The sequence below is a fragment of the Humulus lupulus genome, chromosome 5, assembly GCF_963169125.1.
Source record: "Humulus lupulus chromosome 5, drHumLupu1.1, whole genome shotgun sequence".
Classification (NCBI taxonomy): domain Eukaryota; kingdom Viridiplantae; phylum Streptophyta; class Magnoliopsida; order Rosales; family Cannabaceae; genus Humulus; species Humulus lupulus.
This window is the reverse complement of record NC_084797.1, coordinates 245,752,107-245,777,490: the sequence shown is the minus strand read 5'-3', so window position 1 is coordinate 245,777,490 and position 25,384 is coordinate 245,752,107.

The window sequence follows — 25,384 nt, the reverse complement described above, 5'->3', positions numbered from 1 at the left end:
TCTCTAACAAGCTCTAATTTTTATGAACCTTTTCACATCTCAATAATATTATATTGGGCTATTATTGACTATGAACTGGGGTCCTAATTCAACCAAACATAAAAATTGACCTTTCAGGCCAAATCTCCCAGGCAGCTGCCTAGGGCTACGAAGCGATCTCGTATTTCACTCATATTTTTCCCTAACAAGCTCTAATTTTTTTGAACCATTTCCCATCTCGATAATATTATATAGGGCTATTATTTACCATGAATTGGGGTCCTAATTCAACAAAACTAAAAAATTGACCTTTCGAGCCAAATCTCTTAGGCAGCTGCCTAGGGCTCCGAAGCGATTTCGTAATTCACTCATATTTCTCTCTAACAAGCTCAAATATTTTTGAAACTTTTCCCATCTCAATAATATTATATAGGGCTATTATTGACTATGAATTGGGGTCCTAATTCAACCAAACAAAAAAATAGACCTTTCAGGCCCAATCTCCTAGGCTGCTGCCTAGGGCTCCGAAGCGATTTCGTAATTCACTCATATTTCCCTCTAACATGCTCTAATTTTTCTGAACCTTTTCCATTCTCTATAATATTATATAGGGCTATTATTGACTATGAATTGGGGTCCTAATTCAACCAAACAAAAAAATTGACATTTCAGGCCAAATCTCCTAGGCAGCTGCCTAGGGCTTCGAAGCGATTTCGTAATTCACTGATATATCTCTCTAACAAGCTCTAATTTTTCAGAACCTTTTCCCATCTCAATAATATTATATAGGGCTATTATTGACAATGAATTGGGGTCCTAATTCAACGAAAAAAAAAATTGATCTTTCAGGCCAAATCCCTAGGCAGCTGCCTAGGGCTACGAAGCGATCTCGTAATTCACTCATATTTCTCCCTACTAAGCTCTAATTTTTTTGAAACTTTTCCCATCTCAATAATATTCTATAGGGCTATTATTATTTACCATGAATTGGTGTCCTAATTCAACCAAACTAAAAAATTGACCTTTCAGGCCAAATCTCCTAGGCCGCTGCCTAGGGCTCCGAAGTGATCTCGTAATTCACTCATATGTCTCTCTAACAAGCACTAATTTTTTTGAACCTTTTCCCATCTCAATAATATTATATAGGGCTATAATTGACCATGAATTGGGGTCCTAATTCAACCAAACATAAAAATTGACCTTTCACGCCAATACTCCTAGGCAGCGGCCTAGGCCTACGAAGCGATCTCGTAATTCACTCATATTTCTTCCTAACAAGCTCTAATTTTTTTGAAAGTTTTCCCATCTCAATAATATTATATAGGGCTATTATTAACCATGAATTGGGGTCCTAATTCAACCAATCTAAAAAATTGACCTTTCAGGCCAAATCTCCTAGGCAGCTGCCTAGGGCTCCGAAGTGATTTCGTAACACACTCATATTTCGCTCTAACAAGCTCAAATTTTTTTGAAACTTTTCCCATCTCAATAATATTATATAGGGGTATTATTGACTATGAATTGGGGTCCTAATTCAACCAATCAAAAAAATTGACCTTTCAGGCCAAATCTCCTAGGCAGCTGCCTAGGGCTCCGAAGCGATTTCGTAATTCACTCATATTTCTCTCTAACAAGCTCTAATTTTTTTGAACCTTTTCCCATCTCAATAATATTATATAGGGCTATTATTGACCAAGAATTGGGGTCCTAATATAACCAAACATAAAAATTGACCTTTCAGGCCAAATCTCCTAGGCAGCTGCCTAAGGCTCCGATGCGATCTCGTAATTCATTTAAATTTCTCTCTAACAAGCTCTAATTTTTTTGAACCTTTTCCCATCTCAATAATATTATATAGGGCTATTATTGACCATAAATTGGGATCCTAATTCAACCAAACAAAAAAATTGACCTTTCATGCCAAATCTCCTATGCAGCTGCCTAGGGCTCCGAAGCGATCTCGCAATTCACTCATATATCTCTCTAACAAGCTCTAATATTTTTAAACCTTTTCCCATCTCAATAATATTATATAGGGCTATTATTGACCATGAATTGGGGTCCTAATTCAACCAAACTAAAAAATTGACCTTTCAGGCCAAATCTCCTAGACAGCTGCCTAGGGCTCAGAAGTGATCTCGCAATTCACTCATATGTCTCTCTAACAAGCTCAAATTTTTTTGAAACTTTTCCCATCTCAATAATATTATATAGGGGTATTATTGACTATGAATTGGGTCCTAATTCAACCAAACAAAAAAATTGACCTTTCAGGCCAAATCTCCTAGGCAGCTGCCTAGGGCTCCGAAGCGATTTCGTAATTCACTCATATTTCTCTCTAAGAAGCTCTAATTTTTTTGGACCTTTTCCCATCTCAATAATATTATATAGGGCTATTATTGACCATAAATTGGGATCCTAATTCAACCAAACAAAAAAATTGACCTTTCATGCCAAATCTCCTAGACAGCTGCCTAGGGCTCCGAAGCGATCTCGCAATTCACTCATATTTCTCTCTAACATGCTCAAATTTTTTTGAAACTTTTCCCATCTCAAAAATATTATATAGGGGTATTATTGACTATGAATTGGGACCTAATTCAACCAAACAAAACCTTTCAGGCCAAATCTCCTAGGCAGCTGCCTAGGGCTCCGAAGCGATTTCTTAGTTCGTTGATATATCTCTCTAACAAGCTCTAATTTTTCAGAACCTTTTCCCATCTCAATAATATTAGATAGGGCTATTATTGACCATGAATTGGGGTCCTAATTCAACCAAAAAAAAAAATCGACCATTCAGGCCAAATCCCTAGGCAGCTGCCTAGGGCTACGAAGCGATCTCGTAATTCACTCATATTTCTCCCTAACAAGCTCTAATTTTTTTGAACCTTTTCCCATCTCAATAATATTATATAGGGCTATTATTTACCATGAATTGGTGTCCTAATTCAACCAAACTAAAAAATTAAACTTTCAGGCCAAATCTCCTAGGCCGCTACCTAGGGCTCCGAAGCGATCTCGTAATTCACTCATATGTCTCTCCAACAAGCTCTAATTTTTTTGAACCTTTTCCCATCTCAAGAATATTATATAGGGCTACGATTGACCATGAATTGGGGTCCTAATTCAACCAAACATAAAAATTGACCTTTCAGGCCAAATCTCCTAGGCAGCTGCCTAGGGCTACGAAGCGATCTCGTAATTCACTCATATTTCTCCATAACAAGCTCTAATTTTTTTGAACCTTTTCCCATCTCAATAATATTATATAGGGCTATTATTTACCATGAATTGGGGTCCTAAATCAACCAAACTAAAAAATTGACCTTTCAGGCCAATTCTCCTCGGTAGCTGCCTAGGGCTCCGAAGCGATTTCGTAATTCATTCATATTTCTCTCTAACAAGCTCAAATTTTTTTGAAACTTTTCCCAACTCAATAATATTATATAGGGGTATTATTGACTATGAATTGGGGTCCTAATTCAACAAAACAAAAAAATTGACCTTTCAGGCCAAATCTCCTAGGCAGCTGCCTAAGGCTCCGAAGCGATTTCGTAATTCACTCATATTTCTCTCTAACAAGCTCAAATTTTTCTGAACCTTTTCCCATCTCAATAATATTATTTAGGGCTATTATTGACTATGAATTGGGGTCCTATTTCAACCAAACAAAAAAATTGACCTTTCAGGCCAAATCTCCTAGGCAGCTGCCTAGGGCTCCGAAGCGATTTCGTAGCTCGTTGATATATCTCTCTAACAAGCTCTAATTTTTCAGAACCTTTTCCCATCTCAATAATATTAGATAGGGCTATTATTGACCATGAATTGGGGTCCTAATTCAACCAAAAAAAAAAATCGACCATTCAGGCCAAATCCCTAGGCAGCTGCCTAGGGCTACGAAGCGATCTCGTAATTCACTCATATTTCTCCCTAACAAGCTCTAATTTTTTAGAACCTTTTCCCATCTCAATAATATTATATAGGGCTATTATTTACCATGAATTGGTGTCCTAATTCAACCAAACTAAAAAATTAAACTTTCAGGCCAAATCTCCTAGGCCGCTACCTAGGGCTCCGAAGCGATCTCGTAATTCACTCATATGTCTCTCCAACAAGCTCTAATTTTTTTGAACCTTTTCCCATCTCAATAATATTATATAGGGCTATTATTGACCATGAATTGGGGTCCTAATTCAACCAAACATAAAAATTGACCTTTCAGGCCAAATCTCCTAGGCAGCTGCCTAGGGCTACGAAGCGATCTCGTAATTCACTCATATTTCTCCATAACAAGATCTAATTTTTTTGAACCTTTTCCCATCTCAATAATATTATATAGGGTTATTATTTACCATGAATTGGGGTCCTAAATCAACCAAACTAAAAAATTGACCTTTCAGGCCAAATCTCCTCGGAAGCTGCCTAGGGCTCCGAAGCGATTTCGTAATTCACTCATATTTCTCTCTAACAAGCTCAAATTTTTTTGAAACTATTCCCAACTCAATAATATTATATAGGGGTATTATTGACTATGAATTGGGGTCCTAATTCAAAAAAACAAAAAAATTGACCTTTCAGGCCAAATCTCCTAGGCAGCTGCCTAGGGCTCCGAAGCGATTTCGTAATTCCCTCATATTTCTCTCTAACAAGCTCTAATTTTTCTGAACCTTTTCCCATGTCAATAATAATATTTAGGCCTATTATTGACTATGAATTGGGGTCCTAATTCAACCAAACAAAAAAATTGACCTTTCAGGCCAAATCTCCTAGGCAGCAGCCTAGGGCTCCGAAGAGATTTCGTAATTCTTTCATATTTCTCTCTAACAAGATCTAATTTTTTTGAACCTTTACCCATCTCAATAATATTATATAGGGCTATTATTGACCATGAATTGGGGTCCCAAATCAACCAAACTAAAAAATTGACCTTTCAGGCCAAATCTCTTAGGCAGCTGCCTAGGGCTCCGAAGCGTTTTCGTAATTCACTCATATTTCTCTCTAACAAGCTCAAATTTTTTTGAAACTTTTCCCAACTCAATAATATTATATAGGGGTATTATTGACTATGAATTGGGGTCCTAATTCAACCAAACAAAAAAATTGACCTTTCAGGCCAAATCTCCTAGGCAGCTGCCTAGGGCTCCGAAGCGATTTCGTAATTCACTCATATTTCTCTCTAACAAGCTCTAATTTTTCTGAACCTTTTCCCATCTCAATAATATTATATAGGGCTATTATTGATTATGAATTGGGGTTCTAATTCAACCAACCAAAAAAATTGACCTTTCAGGCCAAATCTCCTAGGCTGCTGCCTAGGGCTCCGAAGCGATTTCGTAATTCACTTATATTTCTCTCTAACAAGATCTAATTTTTCTGATCCTTTTCCCATCTCAATAATATTATATAGGGCTATTATTGACCAAGAATTGGGGTCCTAATTTAACCAAACAAAAAAATTGACCTTTCAGGCCAAATCTCCTAGGCAGCTGCCTTGGGCTCCGAAGCGATCTCGTAATTCACTCATATTTCTCTCTAACAAGCTCTAATTTTTTTGAACCTTTTCCCATCTCAATAATAATATATAGGGTTATTATTGACCATAAATTGGGTTCCTAATTCAACCATACAAAAAAATTGTCCTTTCATGCCAAATCTCCTAGGCAGCTGCCTAGGGCTCCGAAGCGATCTCGCAATTCACTCATATTTCACCCTAATAAGCTCTAATTTTTTTGAACCTTTTCCCATCTCAAAAATATTATATAGGGCTATTATTGACCATGAATCGGGGTCCTAATTCAACCAAACAAAAAAATTGACGTTTCAGGCCAAATCTCCTAGGCAGCTGCCTAGGGCTCCGAAGTTATTTCGTATTTCACTCATATTTCTCTCTAACAAGCTCAAATTTTTTTGAAACTTTTCCCACCTCAATAATATTATATAGGGCTATTATTGACTATGAATTGGGGTCCTAATTCAACCAACCAAAAAAATTGACCTTTCAGGCCAAATCTCCTAGGCTGCTGCCTAGGGCTCCGAAGCGATTTCGTAATTCACTCATATTTCTCTCTAACAAGCTCTAATTTTTCTGAACCTTTTCCCATCTCAATAATATTATATAGGGCTATTATTGACCAAGGATTGGGGTCCTAATTTAACCAAACAAAAAAATTGACCTTTCAGGCCAAATCTCCTAGGCAGCTGCCTAGGGCTCCGAAGCGATCTCGTAATTCACTCATATTTCTCCCTAACAAGCTCTAATTTTTTTGAACCTTTTCCCATCTCAATAATATTATATAGGGCTATTATTGACCATAAATTGGGATCCTAATTGAACCATACAAAAAAATTGTCCTTTCATGCCAAATCTCCTAGGCAGCTGCCTAGGGCTCCGAAGCGATCTCGCAATTCACTCATATTTCACCCTAATAAGCTCTAATTTTTTTGAACCTTTTCCCATCTCAAAAATATTATATAGGGCTATTATTGACCATGAATCGGGGTCCTAATTCAACCAAACAAAAAAATTGACGTTTCAGGCCAAATCTCCTAGGCAGCTCCCTAGGGCTCCAAAGCGATTTCGTAATGCACTCATATTTCTCTCTAACAAGCTCAAATTTTTTTGAAACGTTTCCCATCTCAATAATATTATATAGGGCTATTATTCACTATGAATTGGGGTCCTAATTCAACCAAATAAAAAAATTGACCTTTCATGCCAAATCTCCTAGGCAGCTGCCTAGGGCTCCGAAGCGATCTCGTAATTCACTCATATGTCTCTCTAACAAGCTCTAATTTTTATGAACCTTTTCCCATCTCAATAATATTATATAGGGCTATAATTGACCATGAACTGGGGTCCTAATTCAACCAAACATAAAAATTGACCTTTCAGGCCAAATCTCCTAGGCAGCTGCCTAGGGCTACGAAGCGATCTCGTAATTCACTCATATGTCTCTCTAACAAGCTCTAATTTTTATGAACCTTTTCCCATCTCAATAATATTATATAGGGGTATTATTGACTATGAATTGGGTCCTAATTCAACCAAACAAAAAAATTGACATTTCAGGCCAAATCTCCTAGGCTGCTACCTAGGACTCCGAAGCGATTCCGTAATTCACTGATATATCTCTCTAACAAGCTCTAATTTTTCAGAACCATTTCCCATCTCAATAATATTATATAGGGCTATTATTGACAATGAATTTATGTCCTAATTCAACCAAAAAAAAAATTGACCTTTCAAGCCAAATCCCTAGGTTGCTGCCTAGGGCTACGAAGCGATCTCGTAATTCACTCATATTTCTCCCTAACAAGCTCTAATTTTTTTGAAACTTTTCCCATCTCAATAATATTATATAGGGCTATTATTTACCATGAATTGGTGTCCTAATTCAACCAAACTAAAAAATTGACCTTTCAGGCCAAATCTCCTAGGCCGCTTCCTAGGGCTCCGAAGCGATCTCGTAATTCACTCATATGTCTCTCTAACAAGCTCTAATATTTTTGAACCTTTTCCCATCTCAATAATATTATACAGGGCTATAATTGACCATGAATTGGGGTCCTAATTCAACCAAACATCAAAATTGACCTTTCAGGCCAAATCTCCTAGGCAGCTTCCTAGGTCTACGAATCGATCTCGTAATTCACTCTTATTTCTCCCTAACAAGCTCTAATTATTTTGAACCTTTTCCCATCTCAATAATATTATATAGGGCTATTATTTACCATGAATTGGGGACCTAATTCAACCAAACTAAAAAATTGACCTTTCAGGCCAAATCTCCTAGGCAGCTGCCTAGGGCTCCGAAGCGATTTCGTAATTCACTCATATTTCTCTCTAACAAGCTCAAATTTTTTTCTTATTTTCCCATCTCAATAATATTATATAGGGCTATTATTGACTATGAATTGGGGTCCTAATTCAACCAAACAAAAAAATTGACCTTTCAAGCCAAATCTCCTAGGCCGCTGCCTAGGGCTCCGAAGCGATTTCGTAATTCACTCAAATTTCTCTCTAACAAGCTCTAATTTTTATGAACCTTTTCACATCTCAATAATATTATATTGGGCTATTATTGACTATGAACTGGGGTCCTAATTCAACCAAACATAAAAATAGACCTTTCAGGCCAAATCTCCTAGGCAGCTGCCTAGGGCTACGAAGCGATCTCGTAATTCACTCATATTTCTCCCTAACAAGCTCTAATTTTTTTGAAACTTTTCCCATCTCAATAATATTATATAGGGCTATTATTTACCATGAATTGGTGTCCTAATTCAACCAAACTAAAAAATTGACCTTTCAGGCCAAATCTCCTAGGCCGCTTCCTAGGGCTCCGAAGCGATCTCGTAATTCACTCATATGTCTCTCTAACAAGCTCTAATATTTTTGAACCTTTTCCCATCTCAATAATATTATACAGGGCTATAATTGACCATGAATTGGGGACCTAATTCAACCAAACTAAAAAATTGACCTTTCAGGCCAAATCTCCTAGGCAGCTGCCTAGGGCTGCGAAGCGATTTCGTAATTCACTCATATTTCTCTCTAACAAGCTCAAATTTTTTTCTTATTTTCCCATCTCAATAATATTATATAGGGCTATTATTGACTATGAATTGGGGTCCTAATTCAACCAAACAAAAAAATTGACCTTTCAAGCCAAATCTCCTAGGCCGCTGCCTAGGGCTCCGAAGCGATTTCGTAATTCACTCAAATTTCTCTCTAACAAGCTCTAATTTCTATGAACCTTTTCACATCTCAATAATATTATATTGGGCTATTATTGACTATGAACTGGGGTCCTAATTCAACCAAACATAAAAATTGACCTTTCAGGCCAAATCTCCCAGGCAGCTGCCTAGGGCTACGAAGCGATCTCGTATTTCACTCATATTTTTCCCTAACAAGCTCTAATTTTTTTGAACCATTTCCCATCTCGATAATATTATATAGGGCTATTATTTACCATGAATTGGGGTCCTAATTCAACAAAACTAAAAAATTGACCTTTCGAGCCAAATCTCTTAGGCAGCTGCCTAGGGCTCCGAAGCGATTTCGTAATTCACTCATATTTCTCTCTAACAAGCTCAAATATTTTTGAAACTTTTCCCATCTCAATAATATTATATAGGGCTATTATTGACTATGAATTGGGGTCCTAATTCAACCAAACAAAAAAATAGACCTTTCAGGCCCAATCTCCTAGGCAGCTGCCTAGGGCTCCGAAGCGATTTCGTAATTCACTCATATTTCCCTCTAACATGCTCTAATTTTTCTGAACCTTTTCCCATCTCTATAATATTATATAGGGCTATTATTGACTATGAATTGGGGTCCTATTTCAACCAAACAAAAAAATTGACCATTCAGGCCAAATCTCCTAGGCAGCTGCCTAGGGCTCCGAAGCGATTTCGTAGTTCGTTGATATATCTCTCTAACAAGCTCTAATTTTTCAGAACCTTTTCCCATCTCAATAATATTATATAGGGCTATAATTGACCATGAACTGGGGTCCTAATTCAACCAAACATAAAAATTGACCTTTCAGGCCAAATCTCCTAGGCAGCTGCCTAGGGCTACGAAGCGATCTCGTAATTCACTCATATTTTTCCCTAACAAGCTCAAATTTTTTTGAAACTTTTCCCATCTCAATAATATTATATAGGGGTATTATTGACTATGAATTGGGTCCTAATTCAACCAAACAAAAAAATTGACATTTCAGGCCAAATCTCCTAGGCTGCTACCTAGGACTCCGAAGCGATTCCGTAATTCACTGATATATCTCTCTAACAAGCTCTAATTTTTCAGAACCATTTCCCATCTCAATAATATTATATAGGGCTATTATTGACAATGAATTTATGTCCTAATTCAACCAAAAAAAAAATTGACCTTTCAAGCCAAATCCCTAGGTTGCTGCCTAGGGCTACGAAGCGATCTCGTAATTCACTCATATTTCTCCCTAACAAGCTCTAATTTTTTTGAAACTTTTCCCATCTCAATAATATTATATAGGGCTATTATTTACCATGAATTGGTGTCCTAATTCAACCAAACTAAAAAATTGACCTTTCAGGCCAAATCTCCTAGGCCGCTTCCTAGGGCTCCGAAGCGATCTCGTAATTCACTCATATGTCTCTCTAACAAGCTCTAATATTTTTGAACCTTTTCCCATCTCAATAATATTATACAGGGCTATAATTGACCATGAATTGGGGTCCTAATTCAACCAAACATCAAAATTGACCTTTCAGGCCAAATCTCCTAGGCAGCTTCCTAGGTCTACGAATCGATCTCGTAATTCACTCTTATTTCTCCCTAACAAGCTCTAATTATTTTGAACCTTTTCCCATCTCAATAATATTATATAGGGCTATTATTTACCATGAATTGGGGACCTAATTCAACCAAACTAAAAAATTGACCTTTCAGGCCAAATGTCCTAGGCAGCTGCCTAGGGCTCCGAAGCGATTTCGTAATTCACTCATATTTCTCTCTAACAAGCTCAAATTTTTTTCTTATTTTCCCATCTCAATAATATTATATAGGGCTATTATTGACTATGAATTGGGGTCCTAATTCAACCAAACAAAAAAATTGACCTTTCAAGCCAAATCTCCTAGGCCGCTGCCTAGGGCTCCGAAGCGATTTCGTAATTCACTCAAATTTCTCTCTAACAAGCTCTAATTTTTATGAACCTTTTCACATCTCAATAATATTATATTGGGCTATTATTGACTATGAACTGGGGTCCTAATTCAACCAAACATAAAAATAGACCTTTCAGGCCAAATCTCCTAGGCAGCTGCCTAGGGCTACGAAGCGATCTCGTAATTCACTCATATTTCTCCCTAACAAGCTCTAATTTTTTTGAAACTTTTCCCATCTCAATAATATTATATAGGGCTATTATTTACCATGAATTGGTGTCCTAATTCAACCAAACTAAAAAATTGACCTTTCAGGCCAAATCTCCTAGGCCGCTTCCTAGGGCTCCGAAGCGATCTCGTAATTCACTCATATGTCTCTCTAACAAGCTCTAATATTTTTGAACCTTTTCCCATCTCAATAATATTATACAGGGCTATAATTGACCATGAATTGGGGTCCTAATTCAACCAAACATCAAAATTGACCTTTCAGGCCAAATCTCCTAGGCAGCTTCCTAGGTCTACGAATCGATCTCGTAATTCACTCTTATTTCTCCCTAACAAGCTCTAATTATTTTGAACCTTTTCCCATCTCAATAATATTATATAGGGCTATTATTTACCATGAATTGGGGACCTAATTCAACCAAACTAAAAAATTGACCTTTCAGGCCAAATCTCCTAGGCAGCTGCCTAGGGCTGCGAAGCGATTTCGTAATTCACTCATATTTCTCTCTAACAAGCTCAAATTTTTTTCTTATTTTCCCATCTCAATAATATTATATAGGGCTATTATTGACTATGAATTGGGGTCCTAATTCAACCAAACAAAAAAATTGACCTTTCAAGCCAAATCTCCTAGGCCGCTGCCTAGGGCTCCGAAGCGATTTCGTAATTCACCCAAATTTCTCTCTAACAAGCTCTAATTTCTATGAACCTTTTCACATCTCAATAATATTATATTGGGCTATTATTGACTATGAACTGGGGTCCTAATTCAACCAAACATAAAAATTGACCTTTCAGGCCAAATCTCCCAGGCAGCTGCCTAGGGCTACGAAGCGATCTCGTATTTCACTCATATTTTTCCCTAACAAGCTCTAATTTTTTTGAACCATTTCCCATCTCGATAATATTATATAGGGCTATTATTTACCATGAATTGGTGTCCTAATTCAACAAAACTAAAAAATTGACCTTTCGAGCCAAATCTCTTAGGCAGCTGCCTAGGGCTCCGAAGCGATTTCGTAATTCACTCATATTTCTCTCTAACAAGCTCAAATATTTTTGAAACTTTTCCCATCTCAATAATATTATATAGGGCTATTATTGACTATGAATTGGGGTCCTAATTCAACCAAACAAAAAAATAGACCTTTCAGGCCCAATCTCCTAGGCTGCTGCCTAGGGCTCCGAAGCGATTTCGTAATTCACTCATATTTCCCTCTAACATGCTCTAATTTTTCTTAACCTTTTCCCATCTCTATAATATTATATAGGGCTATTATTGACTATGAATTGGGGTCCTATTTCAACCAAACAAAAAAATTGACCTTTCAGGCCAAATCTCCTAGGCAGCTGCCTAGGGCTCCGAAGCGATTTCGTAGTTCGTTGATATATCTCTCTAACAAGCTCTAATTTTTCAGAACCTTTTCCCATCTCAATAATATTAGATAGGGCTATTATTGACCATGAATTAGGGTCCTAATTCAACCAAAAAAAAAAAATCGACCATTCAGGCCAAATCCCTAGGCAGCTGCCTAGGGCTACGAAGCGATCTCGTAATTCACTCATATTTCTCCCTAACAAGCTCTAATTTTCTTGAACCTTTTCCCATCTCAATAATATTATATAGGGCTATTATTTACCATGAATTGGTGTCCTAATTCAACCAAACTAAAAAATTAAACTTTCAGGCCAAATCTCCTAGGCCGCTACCTAGGGCTCCGAAGCGATCTCGTAATTCACTCATATGTCTCTCCAACAAGCTCTAATTTTTTTGAACCTTTTCCCATCTCAATAATATTATATAGGGCTATTATTTACCATGAATTGGGGTCCTAATTCAACCAAACATAAAAATTGACCTTTCAGGCCAAATCTCCTAGGCAGCTGCCTAGGGCTACGAAGCGATCTCGTAATTCACTCATATTTCTCCATAACAAGATCTAATTTTTTTGAACCTTTTCCCATCTCAATAATATTATATAGGGTTATTATTTACCATGAATTGGGGTCCTAAATCAACCAAACTAAAAAATTGACCTTTCAGGCCAAATCTCCTCGGTAGCTGCCTAGGGCTCCGAAGCGATTTCGTAATTCACTCATATTTCTCTCTAACAAGCTCAAATTTTTTTGAAACTATTCCCAACTCAATAATATTATATAGGGGTATTATTGACTATGAATTGGGGTCCTAATTCAAAAAAACAAAAAAATTGACCTTTCAGGCCAAATCTCCTAGGCAGCTGCCTAGGGCTCCGAAGCGATTTCGTAATTCCCTCATATTTCTCTCTAACAAGCTCTAATTTTTCTGAACCTTTTCCCATCTCAATAATAATATTTAGGCCTATTATTGACTATGAATTGGGGTCCTAATTCAACCAAACAAAAAAATTGACCTTTCAGGCCAAATCTCCTAGGCAGCAGCCTAGGGCCCGGAAGAGATTTCGTAATTCTTTCATATTTCTCTCTAACAAGATCTAATTTTTTCGAACCTTTACCCATCTCAATAATATTATATAGGGCTATTATTGACCATGAATTGGGGTCCCAAATCAACCAAACTAAAAAATTGACCTTTCAGGCCAAATCTCTTAGGCAGCTGCCTAGGGCTCCGAAGCGTTTTCGTAATTCACTCATATTTCTCTCTAACAAGCTCAAATTTTTTTGAAACTTTTCCCAACTCAATAATATTATATAGGGGTATTATTGACTATGAATTGGGGTCCTAATTCAACCAAACAAAAAAATTGACCTTTCAGGCCAAATCTCCTAGGCAGCTGCCTAGGGCTCCGAAGCGATTTCGTAATTCACTCATATTTCTCTCTAACAAGCTCTAATTTTTCTGAACCTTTTCCCATCTCAATAATATTATATAGGGCTATTATTGATTATGAATTGGGGTCCTAATTCAACCAACCAAAAAAATTGACCTTTCAGGCCAAATCTCCTAGGCTGCTGCCTAGGGCTCCGAAGCGATTTCGTAATTCACTCATATTTCTCTCTAACAAGATCTAATTTTTCTGATCCTTTTCCCATCTCAATAATATTATATAGGGCTATTATTGACCAAGAATTGGGGTCCTAATTTAACCAAACAAAAAAATTGACCTTTCAGGCCAAATCTCCTAGGCAGCTGCCTTGGGCTCCGAAGCGATCTCGTAATTCACTCATATTTCTCTCTAACAAGCTCTAATTTTTTTGAACCTTTTCCCATCTCAATAATAATATATAGGGTTATTATTGACCATAAATTGGGATCCTAATTCAACCATACAAAAAAATTGTCCTTTCATGCCAAATCTCCTAGGCAGCTGCCTAGGGCTCCGAAGCGATCTCGCAATTCACTCATATTTCACCCTAATAAGCTCTAATTTTTTTGAACCTTTTCCCATCTCAAAAATATTATATAGGGCTATTATTGACCATGAATCGGGGTCCTAATTCAACCAAACAAAAAAATTGACGTTTCAGGCCAAATCTCCTAGGCAGCTGCCTAGGGCTCCGAAGTTATTTCGTAATTCACTCATATTTCTCTCTAACAAGCTCAAATTTTTTTAAAACTTTTCCCACCTCAATAATATTATATAGGGCTATTATTGACTATGAATTGGGGTCCTAATTCAACCAACCAAAAAAATTGACCTTTCAGGCCAAATCTCCTAGGCTGCTGCCTAGGGCTCCGAAGCGATTTCGTAATTCACTCATATTTCTCTCTAACAAGCTCTAATTTTTCTGAACCTTTTCCCATCTCAATAATATTATATAGGGCTATTATTGACCAAGAATTGGGGTCCTAATTTAACCAAACAAAAAAATTGACCTTTCAGGCCAAATCTCCTAGGCAGCTGCCTAGGGCTCCGAAGCGATCTCGTAATTCACTCATATTTCTCCCTAACAAGCTCTAATTTTTTTGAACCTTTTCCCATCTCAATAATATTATATAGGGCTATTATTGACCATAAATTGGGATCCTAATTGAACCCTACAAAAAAATTGTCCTTTCATGCCAAATCTCCTAGGCAGCTGCCTAGGGCTCCGAAGCGATCTCGCAATTCACTCATATTTCACCCTAATAAGCTCTAATTTTTTTGAACCTTTTCCCATCTCAAAAATATTATATAGGGCTATTATTGACCATGAATCGGGGTCCTAATTCAACCAAACAAAAAAATTGACGTTTCAGGCCAAATCTCCTAGGCAGCTGCCTAGGGCTCCAAAGCGATTTCGTAATGCACTCATATTTCTCTCTAACAAGCTCAAATTTTTTTGAAACGTTTCCCATCTCAATAATATTATATAGGGCTATTATTGATTATGAATTGGGGTCCTAATTCAACCAACCAAAAAAATTGACCTTTCAGGCCAAATCTCCTAGGCTGCTGCCTAGGGCTCCGAAGCGATTTCGTAATTCACTCATATTTCTCTCTAACAAGATCTAATTTTTCTGATCCTTTTCCCATCTCAATAATATTATATAGGGCTATTATTGACCAAGAATTGGGGTCCTAATTTAACCAAACAAAAAAATTGACCTTTCAGGCCAAATCTCCTAGGCAGCTGCCTTGGGCTCCGAAGCGATCTCGTAATTCACTCATATTTCTCTCTAACAAGCTCTAATTTTTTTGAACCTTTTCCCATCTCAATAATAATATATAGGGTTATTATTGACCATAAATTGGGATCCTAATTCAACCATACAAAAAAATTGTCCTTTCATGCCAAATCTCCTAGGCAGCTGCCTAGGGCTCCGAAGCGATCTCGCAATTCACTCATATTTCACCCTAATAAGCTCTAATTTTTTTGAACCTTTTCCCATCTCAAAAATATTATATAGGGCTATTATTGACCATGAATCGGGGTCCTAATTCAACCAAACAAAAAAATTGACGTTTCAGGCCAAATCTCCTAGGCAGCTGCCTAGGGCTCCGAAGTTATTTCGTAATTCACTCATATTTCTCTCTAACAAGCTCAAATTTTTTTAAAACTTTTCCCACCTCAATAATATTATATAGGGCTATTATTGACTATGAATTGGGGTCCTAATTCAACCAACCAAAAAAATTGACCTTTCAGGCCAAATCTCCTAGGCTGCTGCCTAGGGCTCCGAAGCGATTTCGTAATTCACTCATATTTCTCTCTAACAAGCTCTAATTTTTCTGAACCTTTTCCCATCTCAATAATATTATATAGGGCTATTATTGACCAAGAATTGGGGTCCTAATTTAACCAAACAAAAAAATTGACCTTTCAGGCCAAATCTCCTAGGCAGCTGCCTAGGGCTCCGAAGCGATCTCGTAATTCACTCATATTTCTCCCTAACAAGCTCTAATTTTTTTGAACCTTTTCCCATCTCAATAATATTATATAGGGCTATTATTGACCATAAATTGGGATCCTAATTGAACCCTACAAAAAAATTGTCCTTTCATGCCAAATCTCCTAGGCAGCTGCCTAGGGCTCCGAAGCGATCTCGCAATTCACTCATATTTCACCCTAATAAGCTCTAATTTTTTTGAACCTTTTCCCATCTCAAAAATATTATATAGGGCTATTATTGACCATGAATCGGGGTCCTAATTCAACCAAACAAAAAAATTGACGTTTCAGGCCAAATCTCCTAGGCAGCTGCCTAGGGCTCCAAAGCGATTTCGTAATGCACTCATATTTCTCTCTAACAAGCTCAAATTTTTTTGAAACGTTTCCCATCTCAATAATATTATATAGGGCTATTATTGATTATGAATTGGGGTCCTAATTCAACCAACCAAAAAAATTGACCTTTCAGGCAAAATCTCCTAGGCTGCTGCCTAGGGCTCCGAAGCGATTTCGTAATTCACTCATATTTCTCTCTAACAAGCTCTAATTTTTCTGAACCTTTTCCCATCTCAATAATATTATATAGGGCTATTATTCACTATGAATTGGGGTCCTAATTCAACCAAATAAAAAAATTGACCTTTCATGCCAAATCTCCTAGGCAGCTGCCTAGGGCTCCGAAGCGATCTCGTAATTCACTCATATGTCTCTCTAACAAGCTCTAATTTTTATGAACCTTTTCCCATCTCAATAATATTATATAGGGCTATAATTGACCATGAACTGGGGTCCTAATTCAACCAAACATAAAAATTGACCTTTCAGGCCAAATCTCCTAGGCAGCTGCCTAGGGCTACGAAGCGATCTCGTAATTCACTCATATTTTTCCCTAACAAGCTCAAATTTTTTTGAAACTTTTCCCATCTCAATAATATTATATAGGGCTATTATTGACTATGAATTGGGGTCCTAATTCAACCAAACAAAAAAATTGACCTTTCATGCCAAATCTCCTAGGCAGCTGCCTAGGGCTCCGAAGCGATTTCGTAATTCACTCATATTTCTCTCTTAAAAGCTCAAATTTTTTTGAAACTTTTCCCATCTCAATAATATTATATAGGGGTATTATTGACTATGAATTGGGTCCTAATTCAACCAAACAAAAAAATTGACATTTCAGGCCAAATCTCCTAGGCTGCTACCTAGGACTCCGAAGCGATTCCGTAATTCACTGATATATCTCTCTAACAAGCTCTAATTTTTCAGAACCATTTCCCATCTCAATAATATTATATAGGGCTATTATTGACAATGAATTTATGTCCTAATTCAACCAAAAAAAAAATTGACCTTTCAAGCCAAATCCCTAGGTTGCTGCCTAGGGCAACGAAGCGATCTCGTAATTCACTCATATTTCTCCCTAACAAGCTCTAATTTTTTTGAAACTTTTCCCATCTCAATAATATTTTATAGGGCTATTATTTACCATGAATTGGTGTCCTAATTCAACCAAACTAAAAAATTGACCTTTCAGGCCAAATCTCCTAGGCCGCTTCCTAGGGCTCCGAAGCGATCTCGTAATTCACTCATATGTCTCTCTAACAAGCTCTAATATTTTTGAACCTTTTCCCATCTCAATAATATTATACAGGGCTATAATTGACCATGAATTGGGGTCCTAATTCAACCAAACATCAAAATTGACCTTTCAGGCCAAATCTCCTAGGCAGCTTCCTAGGTCTACGAATCGATCTCGTAATTCACTCTTATTTCTCCCTAACAAGCTCTAATTATTTTGAACCTTTTCCCATCTCAATAATATTATATAGGGCTATTATTTACCATGAATTGGGGACCTAATTCAACCAAACTAAAAAATTGACCTTTCAGGCCAAATCTCCTAGGCAGCTGCCTAGGGCTCCGAAGCGATTTGGTAATTCACTCATATTTCTCTCTAACAAGCCCAAATTTTTTTCTTATTTTCCCATCTCAATAATATTATATAGGGCTATTATTGACTATGAATTGGGGTCCTAATTCAACCAAACAAAAAAATTGACCTTTCAAGCCAAATCTCCTAGGCCGCTGCCTAGGGCTCCGAAGCGATTTCGTAATTCACTCAAATTTCTCTCTAACAAGCTCTAATTTTTATGAACCTTTTCACATCTCAATAATATTATATTGGGCTATTATTGACTATGAACTGGGGTCCTAATTCAACCAAACATAAAAATAGACCTTTCAGGCCAAATCTCCTAGGCAGCTGCCTAGGGCTACGAAGCGATCTCGTAATTCACTCATATTTCTCCCTAACAAGCTCTAATTTTTTTGAAACTTTTCCCATCTCAATAATATTATATAGGGCTATTATTTACCATGAATTGGTGTCCTAATTCAACCAAACTAAAAAATTGACCTTTCAGGCCAAATCTCCTAGGCCGCTTCCTAGGGCTCCGAAGCGATCTCGTAATTCACTCATATGTCTCTCTAACAAGCTCTAATATTTTTGAACCTTTTCCCATCTCAATAATATTATACAGGGCTATAATTGACCATGAATTGGGGTCCTAATTCAACCAAACATCAAAATTGACCTTTCAGGCCAAATCTCCTAGGCAGCTTCCTAGGTATACGAATCGATCTCGTAATTCACTCTTATTTCTCCCTAACAAGCTCTAATTATTTTGAACCTTTTCCCATCTCAATAATATTATATAGGGCTATTATTTACCATGAATTGGGGACCTAATTCAACCAAACTAAAAAATTGACCTTTCAGGCCAAATCTCCTAGGCAGCTGCCTAGGGCTGCGAAGCGATTTCGTAATTCACTCATATTTCTCTCTAACAAGCTCAAATTTTTTTCTTATTTTCCCATCTCAATAATATTATATAGGGCTATTATTGACTATGAATTGGGGTCCTAATTCAACCAAACAAAAAAATTGACCTTTCAAGCCAAATCTCCTAGGCCGCTGCCTAGGGCTCCGAAGCGATTTCGTAATTCACTCAAATTTCTCTCTAACAAGCTCTAATTTTTATGAACCTTTTCACATCTCAATAATATTATATTGGGCTATTATTGACTATGAACTGGGGTCCTAATTCAACCAAACATAAAAATTGACCTTTCAGGCCAAATCTCCCAGGCAGCTGCCTAGGGCTACGAAGCGATCTCGTATTTCACTCATATTTTTCCCTAACAAGCTCTAATTTTTTTGAACCATTTCCCATCTCGATAATATTATATAGGGCTATTATTTACCATGAATTGGGGTCCTAATTCAACAAAACTAAAAAATTGACCTTTCGAGCCAAATCTCTTAGGCAGCTGCCTAGGGCTCCGAAGCGATTTCGTAATTCACTCATATTTCTCTCTAACAAGCTCAAATATTTTTGAAACTTTTCCCATCTCAATAATATTATATAGGGCTATTATTGACTATGAATTGGGGTCCTAATTCAACCAAACAAAATAATAGACCTTTCAGGCCCAATCTCCTAGGCTGCTGCCTAGGGCTCCGAAGCGATTTCGTAATTCACTCATATTTCCCTCTAACATGCTCTAATTTTTCTGAACCTTTTCCCATCTCTATAATATTATATAGGGCTATTATTGACTATGAATTGGGGTCCTAATTCAACCAAACAAAAAAATTGACATTTCAGGCCAAATCTCCTAGGCAGCTGCCTAGGGCTTCGAAGCGATTTCGTAATTCACTGATATATCTCTCTAACAAGCTCTAATTTTTCAGAACCTTTTCCCATCTCAATAATATTATATAGGGCTATAATTGACCATGAACTGGGGTCCTAATTCAACCAAACATAAAAATTGACCTTTCAGGCCAAATCTCCTAGGCAGCTGCCTAGGGCTACGAAGCGATCTCGTAATTCACTCATATTTTTCCCTAACAAGCTCAAATTTTTTTGAAACTTTTCCCATCTCAATAATATTATATAGGGCTATTATTGACTATGAATTGGGGTCCTAATTCAACCAAACAAAAAAATTGACCTTTCATGCCAAATCTCCTAGGCAGCTGCCTAGGGCTCCGAAGCGATTTCGTAATTCACTCATATTTCTCTCTTAAAAGCTCAAATTTTTTTGAAACTTTTCCCATCTCAATAATATTATATAGGGGTATTATTGACTATGAATTGGGTCCTAATTCAACCAAACAAAAAAATTGACATTTCAGGCCAAATCTCCTAGGCTGCTTCCTAGGACTCCGAAGCGATTCCGTAATTCACTGATATATCTCTCTAACAAGCTCTAATTTTTCAGAACCATTTCCCATCTCAATAATATTATATAGGGCTATTATTGACAATGAATTTATGTCCTAATTCAACCAAAAAAAAAATTGACCTTTCAAGCCAAATCCCTAGGTTGCTGCCTAGGGCTACGAAGCGATCTCGTAATTCACTCATATTTCTCCCTAACAAGCTCTAATTTTTTTGAAACTTTTCCCATCTCAATAATATTTTATAGGGCTATTATTTACCATGAATTGGTGTCCTAATTCAACCAAACTAAAAAATTGACCTTTCAGGCCAAATCTCCTAGGCCGCTTCCTAGGGCTCCGAAGCGATCTCGTAATTCACTCATATGTCTCTCTAACAAGCTCTAATATTTTTGAACCTTTTCCCATCTCAATAATATTATACAGGGCTATAATTGACCATGAATTGGGGTCCTAATTCAACCAAACATCAAAATTGACCTTTCAGGCCAAATCTCCTAGGCAGCTTCCTAGGTCTACGAATCGATCTCGTAATTCACTCTTATTTCTCCCTAACAAGCTCTAATTATTTTGAACCTTTTCCCATCTCAATAATATTATATAGGGCTATTATTTACCATGAATTGGGGACCTAATTCAACCAAACTAAAAAATTGACCTTTCAGGCCAAATCTCCTAGGCAGCTGCCTAGGGCTCCGAAGCGATTTGGTAATTCACTCATATTTCTCTCTAACAAGCCCAAATTTTTTTCTTATTTTCCCATCTCAATAATATTATATAGGGCTATTATTGACTATGAATTGGGGTCCTAATTCAACCAAACAAAAAAATTGACCTTTCAAGCCAAATCTCCTAGGCCGCTGCCTAGGGCTCCGAAGCGATTTCGTAATTCACTCAAATTTCTCTCTAACAAGCTCTAATTTTTATGAACCTTTTCACATCTCAATAATATTATATTGGGCTATTATTGACTATGAACTGGGGTCCTAATTCAACCAAACATAAAAATAGACCTTTCAGGCCAAATCTCCTAGGCAGCTGCCTAGGGCTACGAAGCGATCTCGTAATTCACTCATATTTCTCCCTAACAAGCTCTAATTTTTTTGAAACTTTTCCCATCTCAATAATATTATATAGGGCTATTATTTACCATGAATTGGTGTCCTAATTCAACCAAACTAAAAAATTGACCTTTCAGGCCAAATCTCCTAGGCCGCTTCCTAGGGCTCCGAAGCGATCTCGTAATTCACTCATATGTCTCTCTAACAAGCTCTAATATTTTTGAACCTTTTCCCATCTCAATAATATTATACAGGGCTATAATTGACCATGAATTGGGGTCCTAATTCAACCAAACATCAAAATTGACCTTTCAGGCCAAATCTCCTAGGCAGCTTCCTAGGTATACGAATCGATCTCGTAATTCACTCTTATTTCTCCCTAACAAGCTCTAATTATTTTGAACCTTTTCCCATCTCAATAATATTATATAGGGCTATTATTTACCATGAATTGGGGACCTAATTCAACCAAACTAAAAAATTGACCTTTCAGGCCAAATCTCCTAGGCAGCTGCCTAGGGCTGCGAAGCGATTTCGTAATTCACTCATATTTCTCTCTAACAAGCTCAAATTTTTTTCTTATTTTCCCATCTCAATAATATTATATAGGGCTATTATTGACTATGAATTGGGGTCCTAATTCAACCAAACAAAAAAATTGACCTTTCAAGCCAAATCTCCTAGGCCGCTGCCTAGGGCTCCGAAGCGATTTCGTAATTCACTCAAATTTCTCTCTAACAAGCTCTAATTTTTATGAACCTTTTCACATCTCAATAATATTATATTGGGCTATTATTGACTATGAACTGGGGTCCTAATTCAACCAAACATAAAAATTGACCTTTCAGGCCAAATCTCCCAGGCAGCTGCCTAGGGCTACGAAGCGATCTCGTATTTCACTCATATTTTTCCCTAACAAGCTCTAATTTTGTTGAACCATTTCCCATCTCGATAATATTATATAGGGCTATTATTTACCATGAATTGGGGTCCTAATTCAACAAAACTAAAAAATTGACCTTTCGAGCCAAATCTCTTAGGCAGCTGCCTAGGGCTCCGAAGCGATTTCGTAATTCACTCATATTTCTCTCTAACAAGCTCAAATATTTTTGAAACTTTTCCCATCTCAATAATATTATATAGGGCTATTATTGACTATGAATTGGGGTCCTAATTCAACCAAACAAAAAAATAGACCTTTCAGGCCCAATCTCCTAGGCTGCTGCCTAGGGCTCCGAAGCGATTTCGTAATTCACTCATATTTCCCTCTAACATGCTCTAATTTTTCTGAACCTTTTCCCATCTCTATAATATTATATAGGGCTATTATTGACTATGAATTGGGGTCCTAATTCAACCAAACAAAAAAATTGACATTTCAGGCCAAATCTCCTAGGCAGCTGCCTAGGGCTTCGAAGCGATTTCGTAATTCACTGATATATCTCTCTAACAAGCTCTAATTTTTCAGAACCTTTTCCCATCTCAATAATATTATATAGGGCTATTATTGACAATGAATTGGGGTCCTAATTCAACGAAAAAAAAAATTGATCTTTCAGGCCAAATCCCTAGGTAGCTGCCTAGGGCTACGAAGCGATCTCGTAATTCACTCATATTTCTCCCTACTAAGCTCTAATTTTTTTGAAACTTTTCCCATCTCAATAATATTCTATAGGGCTATTATTATTTACCATGAATTGGTGTCCTAATTCAACCAAACTAAAAAATTGACCTTTCAGGCCAAATCTCCTAGGCCGCTGCCTAGGGCTCCGAAGTGATCTCGTAATTCACTCATATGTCTCTCTAACAAGCACTAATTTTTTTGAACCTTTTCCCATCTCAATAATATTATATAGGGCTATAATTGACCATGAATTGGGGTCCTAATTCAACCAAACATAAAAATTGACCTTTCACGCCAATACTCCTAGGCAGCGGCCTAGGCCTACGAAGCGATCTCGTAATTCACTCATATTTCTTCCTAACAAGCTCTAATTTTTTTGAAACTTTTCCCATCTCAATAATATTATATAGGGCTATTATTTACCATGAATTGGGGTCCTAATTCAACCAATCTAAAAAATTGACCTTTCAGGCCAAATCTCCTAGGCAGCTGCCTAGGGCTCCGAAGTGATTTCGTAACGCACTCATATTTCGCTCTAACAAGCTCAAATTTTTTTGAAACTTTTCCCATCTCAATAATATTATATAGGGGTATTATTGACTATGAATTGCGGTCCTAATTCAACCAAACAAAAAAATTGACCTTTCAGGCCAAATCTCCTAGGCAGCTGCCTAGGGCTCCGAAGTGATTTCGTAATTCACTCATATTTCTCTCTAACAAGCTCTAATTTTTTTGAACCTTTTCCCATCTCAATAATATTATATAGGGCTATTATTGACCAAGAATTGGGGTCCTAATATAACCAAACATAAAAATTGACCTTTCAGGCCAAATCTCCTAGGCAGCTGCCTAAGGCTCCGATGCGATCTCGTAATTCACTCAAATTTCTCTCTAACAAGCTCTAATTTTTTTGAACCTTTTCCCATCTCAATAATATTATATAGGGCTATTATTGACCATAAATTGGGATCCTAATTCAACCAAACAAAAAAATTGACCTTTCATGCCAAATCTCCTATGCAGCTGCCTAGGGCTCCGAAGCGATCTCGCAATTCACTCATATATCTCTCTAACAAGCTCTAATATTTTTAAACCTTTTCCCATCTCAATAATATTATATAGGGCTATTATTGACCATGAATTGGGGTCCTAATTCAACCAAACTAAAAAATTGACCTTTCAGGCCAAATCTCCTAGACAGCTGCCTAGGGCTCAGAAGTGATCTCGCAATTCACTCATATGTCTCTCTAACAAGCTCAAATTTTTTTGAAACTTTTCCCATCTCAATAATATTATATAGGGGTATTATTGACTATGAATTGGGTCCTAATTCAACCAAACAAAAAAATTGACCTTTCAGGCCAAATCTCCTAGGCAGCTGCCTAGGGCTCCGAAGCGATTTCGTAATTCACTCATATTTCTCTTTAAGAAGCTCTAATTTTTTTGGACCTTTTCCCATCTCAATAATATTATATGGGGCTATTATTGACCATAAATTGGGATCCTAATTCAACCAAACAAAAAAATTGACCTTTCATGCCAAATCTCCTAGACAGCTGCCTAGGGCTCCGAAGCGATCTCGCAATTCACTCATATTTCTCTCTAACAAGCTCAAATTTTTTTGAAACTTTTCCCATCTCAAAAATATTATATAGGGGTATTATTGACTATGAATTGGGACCTAATTCAACCAAACAAAACCTTTCAGGCCAAATCTCCTAGGCAGCTGCCTAGGGCTCCGAAGCGATTTCTTAGTTCGTTGATATATCTCTCTAACAAGCTCTAATTTTTCAGAACCTTTTCCCATCTCAATAATATTAGATAGGGCTATTATTGACCATGAATAGGGGTCCTAATTCAACCAAAAAAAAAAATCGACCATTCAGGCCAAATCCCTAGGCAGCTGCCTAGGGCTACGAAGCGATCTCGTAATTCACTCATATTTCTCCCTAACAAGCTCTAATTTTTTTGAACCTTTTCCCATCTCAATAATATTATATAGGGCTATTATTTACCATGAATTGGTGTCCTAATTCAACCAAACTAAAAAATTAAACTTTCAGGCCAAATCTCCTAGGCCGCTACCTAGGGCTCCGAAGCGATCTCGTAATTCACTCATATGTCTCTCCAACAAGCTCTAATTTTTTTGAACCTTTTCCCATCTCAATAATATTATATAGGGCTACGATTGACCATGAATTGGGGTCCTAATTCAACCAAACATAAAAATTGACCTTTCAGGCCAAATCTCCTAGGCAGCTGCCTAGGGCT